This window comes from Heteronotia binoei, unplaced genomic scaffold (genome assembly GCF_032191835.1).
Source record: "Heteronotia binoei isolate CCM8104 ecotype False Entrance Well unplaced genomic scaffold, APGP_CSIRO_Hbin_v1 ptg000648l, whole genome shotgun sequence".
In the NCBI taxonomy this organism is placed as follows: domain Eukaryota; kingdom Metazoa; phylum Chordata; class Lepidosauria; order Squamata; family Gekkonidae; genus Heteronotia; species Heteronotia binoei.
The window spans coordinates 332,837-349,041 of NW_026800061.1; the positions used below are offsets into that span (position 1 = coordinate 332,837).

Consider the following 16,205-nt stretch of genomic DNA (forward strand, 5'->3'; position numbering starts at 1 on the left):
CGGTCAGTTAGGCACTTGGGGAAGACTCTCGGGGGCGTATTAGATGAGCCCCGCTCTGAACGTAGCAGCCCCGTTGCTGCCAGAGAGCGTGAGGGTCGAGAGGGAACAGGGCACCATGCTGAGGATAAGGGGAATGCACCCTCAGAAGGGACCTCTTCTTCGGTCGGTGAGCGGGAATCCTTTCGCGCCAAGGAACCATCCCTGAGCAGGGGGAGAGGGGGGGTATTGGTAGTTGGTGATTCGATCATTAGGCAAGTAGACAGCCGGGTGGCGAAACCGCGTACTGACCGTATGGTGACTTGCCTGCCTGGTGCGAAGGTAGCGGACATTACGCGTGTAGTAGATAGACTGATAGACAATGCTGGGGAGGAGCCTGTGGTCGTGGTGCATGTTGGCACCAACGATGTGGGGAAATGCAGTCGTGAGGTCCTGGAGGAAAAATTTAGGCTGCTAGGCGGGAGACTTAAGGCCAGGACCTCCAAGGTAGCCTTCTCGGGAGTGCTACCTGTTCCACGTGCAGGGCAGGAGAGACAGGCACAAATTAGAAGTCTCAATGTGTGGATGAGACGATGGTGTAAGGAGGAAGGGTTTAAGTTTGTTAGGCACTGGGATGCTTTCTGGAACAAGCGGGAGCTGTACAAAAGAGACGGTCTCCACTTGTCCCCGGATGGAACCAGGCTGCTGGCGCTTAAAATCAAAAAGGTGGCAGAGCAGTTTTTAAACTAAATCTTGGGGGAAAGCCGACAGGAGATGAAATGTCTCTGGTTCGGGAGGACTCGTCTCAAAGAGATGAAGGGTTAGCTGCTATTTTTCTACCGGGTAACGGACCGGAGTTGTCCACTGTGAAGGTGACAAACAATATGGACTGTCTGCCAGTGTCTCGAGGCGGCAGGAGGAAGGTGGCGGGCCTAGCTCGCCTGGGAAATTATAGATGTTTGTATGCAAATGCTAGAAGTGTTCAAAGTAAAATTGGTGAATTGGAATGTTTAGTGCTGGGAGAAAACATAGACATTGTGGGAATTTCAGAAACTTGGTGGAATGAGGAAAATCAGTGGGACACGGTGATTCCTGGATATAAGCTATATCGGAAGGATAGGGAGGGAAGGGTTGGAGGTGGGGTGGCTCTGTATGTCAGAGAGGATATACGGTCCAGTAAGGCTGAGATCAGAGAATTAGATTCACTTTTAGAAATGCTTTGGGTTGAAATAGAGGGCCCAAAAGGAAATTTAACTATGGGAGTTTGTTATCGCCCACCAAATCAAAAGAGAGAGGACGATTATAATATGATGGAAGGCTTAAAGATAGCGGCTAAACGTAAAAACTGTGTTGTAATAGGTGATTTTAACTACCCGCAGATTGATTGGGTCAATATGTGTTCTGGTCGAGAGAAAGAGATTGAGTTTCTTGATGCTCTCAATGACTGTGCTATGGAGCAGATGGTCTCAGAACCTACCAGGGGTGGGGCGATCCTGGATTTGGTCCTAAGTAATGCCCAAGACTTGGTGAGAGATGTAAAAGTGATTGCGCCGCTTGGGAGCAGTGACCATAATGTTATTGATTTCACCGTTTGTATAAATAGGGAGTTGTCCAAAAAGACCACCACAACCACGTTTAACTTTAAAAGGGGTAAATACACTGAGATGAGGAGGCATGTGAGGAAGAAACTGAAAGGAAAGGTACATACGGTCAAAACCCTTGAGAAAGCTTGGACGCTATTTAAAACTATATTCCTAGAAGCTCAGATAAAATACATACCACAAGTTAGGAAAGGCACAAACAGGCATAAGAAAAGGCCTGCGTGGTTAACAAATAAAGTAATGGAAGCTGTAAAAGGTAAGAAGGACTCCTTTAAGCGGTGGAAAACCAGTCCAAGTGAGATTAGTAAAAGGGAACACAGGCTGTGGCAAATCAAATGCAAGACTGTGATCAGGCAGGCAAAAAGGGACTATGAGGAGCATATTGCAAAAAACATAAAGACCAACAATAAAACTTTCTTCAAATATATTAGAAGTAGGAAACCAGCCAGGGAGGCAGTGGGGCCCTTGGATGACCATGGGGTAAAAGGATTACTGAAGGAGGATAGGGAAATGGCTGAAAAGCTAAATGAATTTTTTGCCTCCGTCTTCACTGTAGAAGACGAGAACTTTTTGCCCGCCCCAGAACCACTAATTTTGGAAGGGGTGTTGAAAGACCTGAGTCAGATTGAGGTGACAAATGAGGAGGTCCTACAACTGATAGACAAATTAAAAACTAATAAGTCACCGGGTCCGGATGGCATACATCCGAGAGTTCTGAAGGAACTCAAAGTTGAACTTGTGGATCTTCTAACAAAAATCTGTAATCTTTCATTGAAATCTGCCTCCATTCCTGAGGACTGGAAGGTAGCAAATGTCACCCCCATCTTTAAAAAAGGTTCCAGAGGAGATCCGGGAAACTACAGGCCAGTCAGTCTGACTTCAATACCGGGAAAGTTGGTAGAAACCATTATCAAGGACAGAATGAGTAGGCACATTGATGAACACGGGTTATTGAGGAAGACTCAGCATGGGTTCTGCAAGGGAAGATCTTGCCTCACTAACCTGTTGCATTTCTTTGAGGGGGTGAACAAACATGTGGACAAAGGAGACCCGATAGATGTTGTTTACCTTGACTTCCAGAAAGCTTTTGATAAAGTTCCTCATCAAAGGCTCCTTAGAAAGCTTGAGAATCATGGAGTAAAAGGACAGGTCCTCTTGTGGATCAAAAACTGGCTGAGTAATAGGAAGCAGAGAGTGAGTATAAATGGGCAGTCTTCGCAGTGGAGGACGGTAAGCAGTGGGGTGCCGCAGGGCTCGGTACTGGGTCCCATGCTTTTTAACTTGTTCATAAATGATTTAGAGTTCGGAGTGAGCAGTGAAGTGGCCAAGTTTGCGGATGACACTAAATTGTTCAGGGTGGTGAGAACCAGAGAGGATTGTGAGGAACTCCAAAGGGATCTGTTGAGGCTGGGTGAGTGGGCGTCAACGTGGCAGATGCGGTTCAATGTGGCCAAGTGCAAAGTAATGCACATTGGGGCTAAGAATCCCAGCTACAAATACAAGTTGATGGGGTGTGAACTGGCAGAGACTGATCAAGAGAGAGATCTTGGGGTCATGATAGATAACTCACTGAAAGTGTCAAGACAGTGTGCGTTTGCAATAAAAAAGGCCAATGCCATGCTGGGAATTATTAGGAAGGGAATTGAAAACAAATCAGCCAGTATCATAATGCCCCTGTATAAATCGATGGTGCGGTCTCATTTGGAGTACTGTGTGCAGTTCTGGTCGCCGCACCTCAAAAAGGATATTATAGCTTTAGAGAAGGTGCAGAGAAGGGCAACTAGAATGATTAAAGGGCTGGAGCACTTTCCCTATGAAGAAAGGTTGAAACGCTTGGGACTCTTTAGCTTGGAGAAACGTCGACTGCGGGGTGACATGATAGAGGTTTACAAGATAATGCATGGAATGGAGAAAGTAGAGAAAGAAGTACTTTTCTCCCTTTCTCACAATACAAGAACTCGTGGGCATTCGATGAAATTGCTGAGCAGACAGGTTAAGACGGATAAAAGGAAGTACTTCTTCACCCAAAGGGTGATTAACATGTGGAATTCACTGCCACAGGAGGTGGTGGCGGCCACAAGTATAGCCACCTTCAAGAGGGGTTTAGATAAAAATATGGAGCAGAGGTCCATCAGTGGCTATTAGCCACAGTGTATGGAGCACAGGTCCATCAGTGGCTATTAGCCACAGTGTATGGAGCACAGGTCCATCAGTGGCTATTAGCCACAGTGTATGTGTGTATATAACATTTTTTGCCACTGTGTGACACAGAGTGTTGGACTTGATGGGCCGTTGGCCTGATCCAGCATGGCTTCTCTTATGTTCTTATGTTCTTATGTTCTAACTTAGGGGTTTCTACACTTCTGTGAAGAACATGATTTTTAATTTCTCACAATTCAGCACCAATTGATTTAGCCTAATATCTCTTACCAAGATAGGACTTAAAATTACAATTTTAATTAAATATATATTGCATAGTAACCCCCCCCAAAAAAATTAGCAATTAGAGATAAGTAGTTATACGGCTAAAGACTGAATGTCCAGATGAATACATGAGAACCCCTTGTTTTAATTTATTTGCTATTCGATTTCGTTTTTGAATATTAAACCCATGCAAACCTCAGTGATTTAGCATGAGTCTAACAAATGGTGGAAATTGGGTATTGTTGTGCCTATTCACAAGAAGGGTGACAGAGCAGACCCAAAAAATTATTGCCCTGTAAGCCTGTTGAACATTACTGCAAAACTTTGCAGTAAGTATGTTTTGCACAAATTGGAGAATTGGGAAACCTCTAATCATGTGCTACTCCCTAACCAAGCTGGCTTTAGAAAGGGCCAAAGCACAGTTGATCAATGTCAAAATCTCTATCAACTAGCTCTCTCGGGCATTAATGGCCCAATCAAAGCCCTTTTTGTAGTATTTGTAGATCTTGCTTCTGCATTTGATTCTATAGATGGAAACCGTCTTTGGCAGAAGTTAGCTAGCACAAACATAGATAAATGTTTGTTGTTCCTTTTTCAAGAATTACGTGTACACATCTTTGCTAAAATTAGGGTGGGTACCTCAGGTTCCCTAACAAATGAAATCCCAATACTTAGGGGGGGGGGGTAAAGCAGGGTTGTGTCCTTGCCCCCTTCCTTTTCAACCTGTACTTAAATGATATAGTGCACAGGCTGTCAGGTCCTAAGCTCGTCACTCCGAAACTTGGTCATCAGAAAATCTCAATTCTTTTATGTGCAGATGACATGGTCCTAATATCTCTTACCAAGATAGGACTTAAAAGGCTGCTGTTCCAACTAGGTGAATACTGTAAAGAAGAGGCTCTTAATCTAAACTATACAAAGACACTTTTAGTCAACTGTAGATGTATTAGATTAATGATCTATTAACCCCTTGATATGTTAAGGAAAGGAAAGGTCCCCTGTGCAAGCACCAGTCGTTTCTAACTCTGGGGTGACATTGCTTTCACAACATTTTCACAGCAGACTTTTTTACGGGGTGGTTTGCCATTGCCTTCCCCAGTCATCTACACTTTCCCCCCAGCAAGCTGGGTACTCATTTTATCGACCTTGGAAGGATGGAAGGCTGAGTCAACCTCGAGCCAGCTACCTAAAAACCCAGCTTCCGCTGGGGATCGAACTCAGGTTGTGAGCAGAGCTTAGGACTGCAGTACTGCAGCTTTAACACTCTGCGCCACAGGGCTCTTTGATATGTTAAACATGTCCACATTTCAATAGCTGCTATATATGATGGCTGAGGTAGTACATATACTTTACATTCTGAATAGTAGGGATGGGCATGAACCAGCTCATGAATTAAAGTTCATGACAAATTTTGGCTGGTTCATGGTTCACAAACTTAACTGGCAGGTCGACGGGCAAGAACCTTCCACAGACTTTCAAACTGTCCATGGAGGTTTGTGTCAGTTCATGAATGGATACATTTCCAAACAGACTGTTTCAGCTCAATCTAAATGTTTACCAAACTTCAAAGCAACAGGAGGATTAGTTTCAAACTAATCTTGTCAATTTCAAGAGGATCCCCCCCTCTTTGCTGGCATTCCTTTGTGTTCACTTCCCATTTTCTTAAACAGCTTACAAAAACCTACCTCCTTTGCTTGGATTTGTGACTGTGCTTTGAGATCAATCCTTTTAAGCTTACAATGTCAGTGGCACAGGGTTCTATTGGGCATTCTGCACATTTTAACTGGTTGTGCTGGCTTGCAAAACCCCCTCCTTGTTTGGATTTCTTATGACTCTGCTTTGAGATCAGTCCTTTTAAGCTTGCAGTGCCACAGTGGCATTGGGTTCTGCTGGAATTCTGCACTTGGAACTGATTTGCTGGGCTTGTAACCTCCTCACTTTGCTTGGATTGTGATTTGGTACTTAACACCAGTCCTGTTGAGCTGACATTACCACAATGGCTCTTGATTCTGCTGGGCATTCTTTGATTGCACTAATAACTGCTGGACACTCTATTTTCCACTGTTCTGCTAGGCTTGCAAAAATGCTCTCCCACCTTCAGTTTCTACTATGAAGATTCTTTGGATTGATCTTAGTCCTATTGGGTTTGCAGTGCTGCAGTGGCACTGGTTGTGTTGGGCACGTTGAACTAGTGCTGCCGGACTTGCGAAAATGCCTCCCTCCTTCTGTTTCTACTGCAGAGATGCTCTGGGACTTTGATTTTGTTCTGTTGGGCTTCTATTGCCCTTATTTGTTGTTGTTGTTTTGCTGTTTCCCCCTTTCATTGGAAACAATGGAGGATGAGGCACCTTCTTTGGGGGACTGCAACTTGGATCCCATAAATCCACTCCTCACCAAACTTGTAGGAAAGATACAGGACAGTCAGCTGGAGACCCACTTTAAGTTTGGAGTTTCTAGTTCACACAGGATCCATTCTATACACTCCTGAACTTCCTGCACCTGCATTTGTTAAAATGACTGCATGTCAGCTGTCATTTCCCCAGAAAGCACTTTCCTTGGGGCATCTTCTTTCAGAGGCTGTAACTCAGACCCTGCAAATTCATTCCTCCCCAAACCTGGACAGCAAGTAGAGGAGAGTCAGCAAGAGATCTCTGGTGAGTTTGGTGTCTCTAATATGCTAGGTGCCATTCTATCATGAACCTCACATATGAAAACAGTTCATTTGGCTCTTAAAATTTTGTGACAGCTTTGGTTCATGAACTGGGCACATTACAAACTATGACTAACCATATTTTTTGGTCTGTGCCTATCCCTACTTAATAGCAAGCACACCCACAAATATTTATTTTGTGATAAAGCTCTTCAAATTTTTGATGCAAGGAAATTTGACTTCACTATTTCAGAAAACTGTCCAGCAAAAAAGATAACACATCCTAAGCTGTAATGTTTGGCAGGCAGCTATTATGTCATAAAAATGTAGTTTTCTGTCTAAAGAATGGATACTCTGGTCCATCATGCAATGGTGGCACTTTTAAGCCACTGGTGCCCAAGCAAGATTCCCTAAGCAAAACAACTCCTGGAGTAGTAATAGGCAAACTTATTAATTCCTAGAGAGCAGCAACCATATAAACTAGGGAGAATGAACACGATACAGGAGGAACTGGGATCAAATCTTCTAATGTTGGCTCTGATTTATTTGAATTATTTTGATTCTAGGTATAGAGAAACTGTACCATGTAAGTGTTTCGATTTAGGTTTTAGGTTTTATTAAATTTATACCCCACCCTCTCCATCAAGGCAGGCTCAGGGTGGCTTACAACAACAATCATAAAACAATAAGAGACTAACACGTTAGTGCATCATTATAATAAAATCAATTAAATTTAAAACAATTGGTGCTAATAACATTCTGATGTTATTCAGGTTCGATGACATCAGTATTTCCTGGATTCCTCCTGCTGTTATAAGTCTCAGAGTCAGCTGAAAGCAAGCTGGAGGAGTGTGGTGTTGTAGGCCTTGCAGAACTGGGTGAGGTCCCGCAAGGCTCTAACCTCCTCCGGCAGTTGGTTCCACCAGAAGGGGGCTGCTACTGAGAAGGCGTGATCCCTGGTAGCCATCAGCCTCGCCTCTCTCGGCCTGGGGATCACTAAAAGATGTTGAGTTCCCAATCTTAGTACCCTCTGGGGAATGACGGTCACTCAGGTAAGCAGGTCCTCCGACCTAAAGGGCTTTGATGGTAATAATAAGCACCTTGTAGCAAATCTGCTATACTATTGGCAGCCAGTGCAGTTCTTGCAGCACTGGTTGTATGTGCTCCCACCTGGGCAGCCCCATTAACAGCCTGGCTGCCATGTTCTGCACTAGCTGTAGTTTCCAGGTTTGTGACAAGGGCAACCCCATGTAGAGAGCATTACAGTAGTCCAATCTTGAGGTGACCATTGCATGGATCAGAGTTGCCAGGTCGCTACGGTCAAGAAAAGGAGTCAACTGTTTTACCTGCCTAAGATGAAAAAAGGTGAATTTCGCAGTTGCTGCCATCTGGGTCTCCATTGTCAGGGAGGACTCCAGTAGCACCCCCAAACTTTTGACCTTGTGCGCCATTGTCAGTGGCACACTGTCAAAAGTTGGTAGAGGAATTCCCCTACCCAGACCGCCATGACTCAGGCAAAGGACCTCTGTCTTCATCGGATTCAGCTTCAGACGGCTCAGTTTAAGCCATCCAGCCACAGCTTGCAATGCCTGGTCCAGGTTTTCTGGGACATCGTCAGATCGGCCGTCTATCAGTAGATAGAGTTGGATGTCATCAGCATACCAGTAGCAACCCAGCCCATAGCTCCGGGCAATTTGGGCAAAGGGTTGCATGTAGATGTTAAACAACATTTGGGATAGAACTGCCCCGAGGCACACCACAGTTAAGTGGGTGTCTCCAAGATAGTTCTCCTCTAGTTGACACCCTTTGTCCCTGACCACAAAGGAAAGAGGAAAGCCACTGTAAGGCCAACCCCTGGATCCCTGTGTCGGCGAGATGGTGGGTCAGTAGCTGATGGTCGACTGCTTCTACGGTACCGCCGAGCTGCCTTGGTCCAGATGCTGCTGGAGGTCATCCACCAGAGTGACTAAAACTGTCTCCGTCCCATGGCCTAGATGAAAGTCAGACTGGTGGGAGTCTAGGACGGAAGTCTCCTCCAGAAAGCTCTGTAACTGTAGCACTACTGCCCTCTCAATAATTTTACCCAAAAAGGGTAAATTCAAGACCGGCTGGTAGTGTGCCAATTTGGTCAGATCTAAAGTGGACTTTTTAAAGAGAGGGTGGACCACTGCCTCTTTAAGAGACGTTGGAAAAAGCCCTTCCAAGAGAGATCTGTTTATGATATCCCATATAGGATATTGGAGTTCTCCCTGGCAAGCTTTAATCAGTCAGGATGGGCAAGGGTCCAGATCACATGTTGTTGGACGCACAGTAGAGAGAATTCTGTCAGCTTTCTCGAGACTGAACAATTTAAAATGATCCAAAGCTGGTCCAGAAGACAGGCATGGGGCCTCAAGCTCACATACTGTTTCAACTGTGGCGGGGAGGTCAAGGTGGAGTGACAAGATCTTGTCTGTGAAAAAATTCGCAAATGCCTCACAGCAGATATCCAATTCCCTAAGATTTGGCCTGCCTTGCAGCAGTGTTGTAAGTGTCCAAATTATGCTAAACAGTTGTGCCAGGCGCAAAGTTGCAGATGCAATCTTAGCCACAAAGTAAGCTTTCTTTGTGGCTTTGACTGCCATCTCATAGGGCCTCATAAACTCTCTATAAGATGTTCTAATCACTTCGTCTTGAGTCCGCCGCCACTGGCTCTCTAGCCGTCTGAGCCCTCATTTCATCAGCTGCAGTTCTGGGGTATATCACGGTGCTAGTTTAGAACAGGGACGCAGAGAGTGCCATGATGCAATCTCATCGATGACCCTGGAGAGTCGGCTATGCCAAGACTCAACTAGAGCATTTAAAGAGTTGCCAGGGGGCCAGGGATCCCAAAGAGCCATCTGGAATCGCACTAGGTCCATCAGGCTCTGCGGGTGAGCCAAAATATGCTCGCCGTCTAAACTGGTTTGAGGTGGGACATCCCTGAGCGCATGGGTATATCAAAGATAGGATCAACATGTGAAGATCCAGGCAGGGCCAGTGGGTTCCCTCCCCATTCATTCTCCCTAGCCTGCTGACTGAACACATACAACTACCAGAGCAGGTTTTCAGGAGTAAAACTCATATACAGCTAATGTCTACACAATTCAGAGGTCAGCAAAGAGTTGAATAGCAGGTATTTTCGGCCTCAGGATGTATTCCAGTGTTCTATAACTAAACTGATAATTCAAAGCAGAAAATTTCAGAGGGGTCAGAAGGTATTCACCTGACTAGAATTAGGAAAACCTCCTCCAATGTGAAATAGTTGGTCTTTTGAAGAACATACATAAAATCATTACTAAACTGACATATTTTCCAAAGCATGGATTCCAACAGTAACTGTTTTAAAGAAAGGATCCAGGGATTGCAATAAATCACACACAAATAGGGAGAAATGGAAATCCCCATTCAATAAAACTTTACAGAGAAGACTATCTAGGACTCTAAATCTCAAGGAGATCTTCTAATTAATTTGCTCCAAGTTTTCTCCTTTCAGTCTCCATTCATGATTTAAAATGGCATTTTCTTTAGTGAAGTTCATTTGCTTTTGGATTCTCCAGTAAATGCTTAGTTGTCAAAGACCTAAAATAGTTTCCATGTTTTTGGAAATCACCAACAAGAATTTTAACAAAATAAGTCACTGAGCCAATTCTCAGGTCTTTCTCATGTCAGTAGTGAAGTATGCTGTCACAAGAAAATATGCAACTTACTCCATGTCAGAATTCAGGGAATTAAATTACTGTAAGCTAGTCTACACATCTAAATATGGAGCAACTCCATAGAGTAAGTCCCTTCATCCTTCAATAGACTAGCTGTATATTAACAAGATTGCAAAAGACTTACAACAAAGGAAAAGCACACAGTAATCAGTTACTTCTAATTTTGATTCAAGGTACTGATTACTATTCATGGCCTAGGATCCACATATCCACACTGTGGGACTGTCTTTCTCAGTATGCTTCATTGTGACCACTTTACTCACATGAGCATAGCCTTCTGAAGGCACCACAAGAGATGGCCATACTCAAGCAATCCCTGTTGTGGTTTCTACCTGGTGGAACAACCAACTCGACAATTTTAGATTTTTATTCTGTAGAGTGTGTAAACACAGTTATAAAATACAGGCATTTTATAGCAGACTTGAAGTTTTAATGTCTGTGGAAAAATAGGCAGTTTTGCATTGTTTATTGTATGTAATATACTGTTTTTCTTGTTGTATAACAAAGTATTTTTTAAAGAAAACTTCTAAAAATGTAATCCAGTTTGAGTCTCAGTGAGAGAAGCGGACTATTAATTAAGTAAATAAATCATGCAGAAGGATGCAATTAATTTTGGCTTGTATATGTATTATGAATCAGCCTAGTGAAAGGAGCCTAGATAGAAAAACATGATTTGAGAAGTCTTCCTCTCAGTCAGCAGCACACCAGAACAATCTGAGACATATCTATTAATCCTCACATGTTGCTGTCTCAGAACTGCAAGAAGGAAGAGGAGAAAGTGCTATAGAGCAGACCAGAGATTTAGAACTGCCTTTGTCATTTTATACACTTTCATATATCAGAACATGTCAGAACACTAAAACATTATCCATATATACAATTTTTATTATAATAAAGAAAGAAACAAAAAGACAACAAAACAACTCAACATTGGAACACAAAGTAACAATAATAACACTAATAACAATCATACAATCATACAACAGACCAACATACACCAGATAAACATCATTCCAGAAATCCCCAATCATACAAGGAGCATTGGGGGTCGTCCATTTACAAGCTCTGTTGTTCCAAGTCTACACCTTTTTCTTTCACCCAAAGATAGACTGGATTCCACGTCTCACTACATTTCTGCATATTACCTTCTTGTAGTCTTATAGTCAACATATCCATCTCAGTGGCTTCTAATAATTTTGCGATAAATTCCTCTCTATTTGGAATTAAGGATGTCTTCCAGTACTTAGCATAGAGGATTCTGGCTATAGTAACTATATGTAAAAATAATTTACTGGTGGATTTAGGAAGGTTATTTCTACAGATACTTAAAAGGTACAATTCTGGCACATGGGGTAAATTAATTTTAAGGATTTTTTTGATCCATGTACTAATCAAAGCCCAATATTTTTTAGCATAGTCGCATTGCCACCATATATGGTACATGGATCCTTTAATTTTTTTACACTTCCAGCATTTGTTAGAATAGTCGGGATATATCTTTGCCAAACGTACTGGGGTAAGATACCATCGATATGCCATTTTATACAAATTCTCTTTATATACCGTAGATCTTGTCAGTTTAAGGTTTTGTTTCCATAATTTATCCCACTCATCTAATTCTATATTGTAACCAAAGTCTTTTAGCCAATTTATCCAAGCTTCTTTGACTACTTCGCCCTGCATTTTGTCCTGAAGCAACCATTTATACACATTAGAAATAATTTTTGGTTTCACTTGCAATAATCGATCCAACTCATTCAATTTTGATTTTTTCGGAAAACCTTTTTCTTTATCCAATTGGTATTTGGACTTTACTTGGCATTGCAACCACCAGTCTAATTTACCAATTTCCTCCAATTTCAAGTTATTTTGGTTATCTAATAAGTCTCCATATGTATTAGGACTTTCCCAATTAAACAAGTTCAGATGCGTGGAAGACTCAATAGGCGATAACCATAAAGGGGTATATACATACTTACTCCTAATCTCAAGCCACACTTTAAATAAGGATTTCCTAATTTCATGTCTTAAAAAAAAACTACCCTTGGGTGGATTTTGGTACCAAAGGTAGTTGTGCCAGCCTCTCTCTAATCCTGCTCCTTCACTGGCCAGCTGTCTTTTATTCTCTAAAGTTAGCCAGTCTTTAAGCCATACAATACAGCATGCTTTGTGATATAAGGTCCAGTCCGGAAGTAAGAAGCCTCCTCTAGATTTACAGTCTTGTAGCACTTTAAGCTTAATTCTGGGCTTCTTCCCCTGCCATATGAATTCCGAAATCATTTTGTTAAATTGATGAAGGAATAACTTTGGTAAAATAATTGGGATTATCTGAAAAAGGAACAAAATTCTAGGCAACACATTCATTTTAATTGTTGCAACTCTACCCAGAAGCGAGATTTGTAAACCTGTCCATCTGCTTAGATCAGATCGAATTTCTTTTAATAATTTTTCATAATTGTCTCGGTAGAGGTCTTTTAGATTATTTGTAAACTGGATTCCTAAATATCTTATTTTCTTTTCACATTTAAAGTCGGATTTATTTTCTAATTTTGTTATTTGTTCTTTGCTTAAATTTTTAACCAGGAATTTCGTTTTTTTGCATATTGACTTTAAAGCCCAATACTTCACTATATTGCTGTAGCCTTTCCTTTAGATAGTCTATCGATGACGTCGGTTCTTCCAAAATGCAAAGAAGGTCATCCGCAAAAGCTTGTATCTTGAATTCTTCATTTTTGATTTTTGTGCCTTTAATCCTGTTATCGTCTCTTATTTTTTTAGTTAAAAATTCCAATGTTACAATAAAGCGTAATGGGGATAAGGGGCATCCTTGTCTCTTACCTTGCTCTATTTCAAATAGTTCCGTTCTGGTTCCATTAAAGTTTACTCTTGCGTTCTGTTTTGTGTAAATAGCTCTTACCAATTGAGTAAATTTATCTCCACATCCCATCACTACTAATGATTTTAAAATGAAATTCCAATTAACTCTGTCAAAAGCTTTTTCGGCATCGATCATAATCCCAGCAAACTGTTTCTCCGGGTGTTCTTTATAGTATTCCATCAAATTGGATAACAGTCTCACATTTTGTCCCATTAATCTCCCTGGTACAAAGCCCGTTTGATCTTCGTGAATCACTGTTGTGATTACTTTCGCAAAATTTCTTCAAAGGTTTTAAAGAATTCAGTGGGAAGCCCATCCAGGCCGGGTGCTTTATTCTGTTTTTGATATTGGATCGCTTCAACAATTTCATGCAACGTAATCGGTTTCCCGATATTCTCTCGTTGTTCATTACATATCTGATTAATTTTAACACTTTCAATGTAATCCTCTTGTCTTTGATCCGGAATTTCTTGTCTTTTGTATAGTCCTTGGTAGAATTCCTGGATGATTATCTTCATCTGGCTGTTTTGAGTTACTTCTTTCTTTTCATTTTCCAGGGATTTTATGATCTTTCTTTCTCTCTCCTTCTTCAATTTATAGGCTAGCCACCTACTAATTTTATTTGCATTTTCAAAGTGAGTTTGTTTTACCCATTTCAAGTTTTTCTCAACCTCTTCTGTAAGTAATATGTTAAGTTGATGTTGAATAGCAAGTATCTTAAGTCTTATCTCTTTCGTGTTCTTCTTTTTTTGTTGTGTCTCCTGCTCTTTCAATTTAGCTACTAGGTCACTATAAAGTTTCTTCCGTTCTCTCTTCCTCCTGGCCGAATATTGTATCGCAATTCCCCTAAAAAAGGCTTTAAATGCATCCCAAATTAAATGCATCTTGGTGCCTTTGTTAAGATTATGATGGAAGAATTCTTGCATTTCTTTCTTTGCAATTTCGATAAACTTTGGTTCTTTCAAGATTTGTAGGTTAAGAGTCCATCGGGGGTTTTTCTGTATTTTTGAAAAGGTTATCTGGATTGGGTTGTGATCTGCAAAAGTTCTAGGTAGTATGTCTGCTTGGTTAAGAGATGAAGTCAAGTCCGTAGATATCCAGCACATATCAACATTTATGTGCTGAGGAGTAGTGTGTATAATCCTTCGTTTGAGGGTTTTTCGTCTTCCATGCATCTATCAAGTTGAGTTCATCAGCCATTTTCAAAAAGGCTTTAGGGAGAGTACTACGAAGTTTCCGTCTTCTTTTCTTTTTTCCTCAATTTTTTTATCTTTTTCTAAGTCAAATATTGCATTATAGTCACCTATAATGCAGCAATTTTGGGGATTAAAGTCTAATAATTTTCCATGTATTGTCTCGTAAAATTTTTCTAAGTTCTCATTCGGGGTGTAGATGTTCCCCACCAGGATTTTCTCGCCATTGAGTTCTAATTGAATGATTATTATTCTTCCCAACTTGTCAGAATATAAACAGTCGGATTTAATGTGCTTTTGTACATAAATAGCGACTCTTTTTTTCTTCTTCTCTGGATCTGATGAGTAATACAGTGTACCCAATTTCCCGTTTTGTAGTTATTTAACATCATCTTCCTTAATGTGGGTTTCCTGTAGACAAATTATTTCACAGTCTATTTTTTTCAGTTGTTGAAAAATCCTTCTTCTTTTTCCTGGTTCATTTAAACCGTTGACATTAACTGAGGTTATTCGTAATCCTGTGTTTGGGTTCATTTTGATGGCTCAATACTATCTAAGGTCTTCCTTAAGACCTTTTTCAATTGTAGTCTTGTTTTAACTCCTCCTAAGTTCTTCTGAAGGTCTTCTTTATTTGCTGCTTTCAGTACTTCCCCTTCTTCTGGGTCTTCTCCAATTTCTGTTTCTGACTCACCATTGCTGGACTCAACAAATTTCCCCCAAAAGTCTTCCAGCTTGTCCATAGAAGTTATGTTGTACCTTCTGGTCTGGTATAGAAAAACACCCCCCTCCGGGATAAGCCATCTGAATTGTATGGAATGTTTCAGTAGCCAAGATGTCAGTTTGTGGTATTTAAATCTCTGTTGTCTTACACCCCAAGGTGTTTCTCTGAGCACTTTAATGCTGACATCTTTCCATTTAAATTCACATTCTCTTGCTTTCTTCAAAAATTTTTCACAAGTTGTTGCACGGGTAAATTTAACTTGTACTTCCCTTGGTAGGTTAAACTTTCTCGTGTAATTGTAAGAGACTCTTTTGGCCCATTCAATATCTCTTTTCCCCTCTTCTAGTAGGTCTTCTTCGTCTATAATTAAGATATCTGCAATTTTGTTCATTATATCTTCCTCTTTATCTTCCGGGATATTTTGAAATTGCAGTATATATACAGCCTTCTCCATTTCCAGTTTTATTATTCTATCTTCTAAGTCTGTCATACACGCTTTATTCTCCCGGGCCAAGTTAGATGTATCCTTTTCTTTTTCTTCTATTTTCTCCACCTTTGCAGATAGATTGTGTATTTGTTGCATGTTGACTAACAATTGTCTTTGGAATTCTTCTACATGTTTGTTGGTTTTTTCTATTTGTCCTAATAAGTCCACTTTCATAGTCTCCAGGGCTTTCTGATTTTGCTTAAACCCTTGTGTTACAATTTGTTGTAATTTCTCCAGTGCATCTTGATTAGCCGGCACTGGCGTCATTTCCCCCCCACCTCCTGGGGGAGTGCCTTGGCCAAACTTCTTTACTTTAGTCTCTGTTGCTTTAGTATCCATTCCTAGCTAGTGTAACAGTTCCTTTCTCAATCCCTTGTTCCTTGTTATATATTGCCCTCTAGTGGCTTGGATTAATTTTTCTTCAAACTCTCATCAAACTATTTTAGAATACCTTGTAGACTAATATATAATGTCAGATGATCTCAAAGCTTGTGAAAACCAATATTATCAATTCCCAATTCTCTGTTTCTAATATCTT

The 16,205-nt window shown here is 41.1% G+C and overlaps 1 protein-coding gene across 3 annotated transcripts in view; it reads right to left on the minus strand.

The window, feature by feature from the left end:
- LOC132590749 (liprin-alpha-2-like) overlaps nt 1-16,205 on the minus strand; it is a 112,869-nt gene that overhangs the window by 39,939 nt on the left and 56,725 nt on the right. The gene's annotated exons all lie outside the window — the stretch shown is intronic.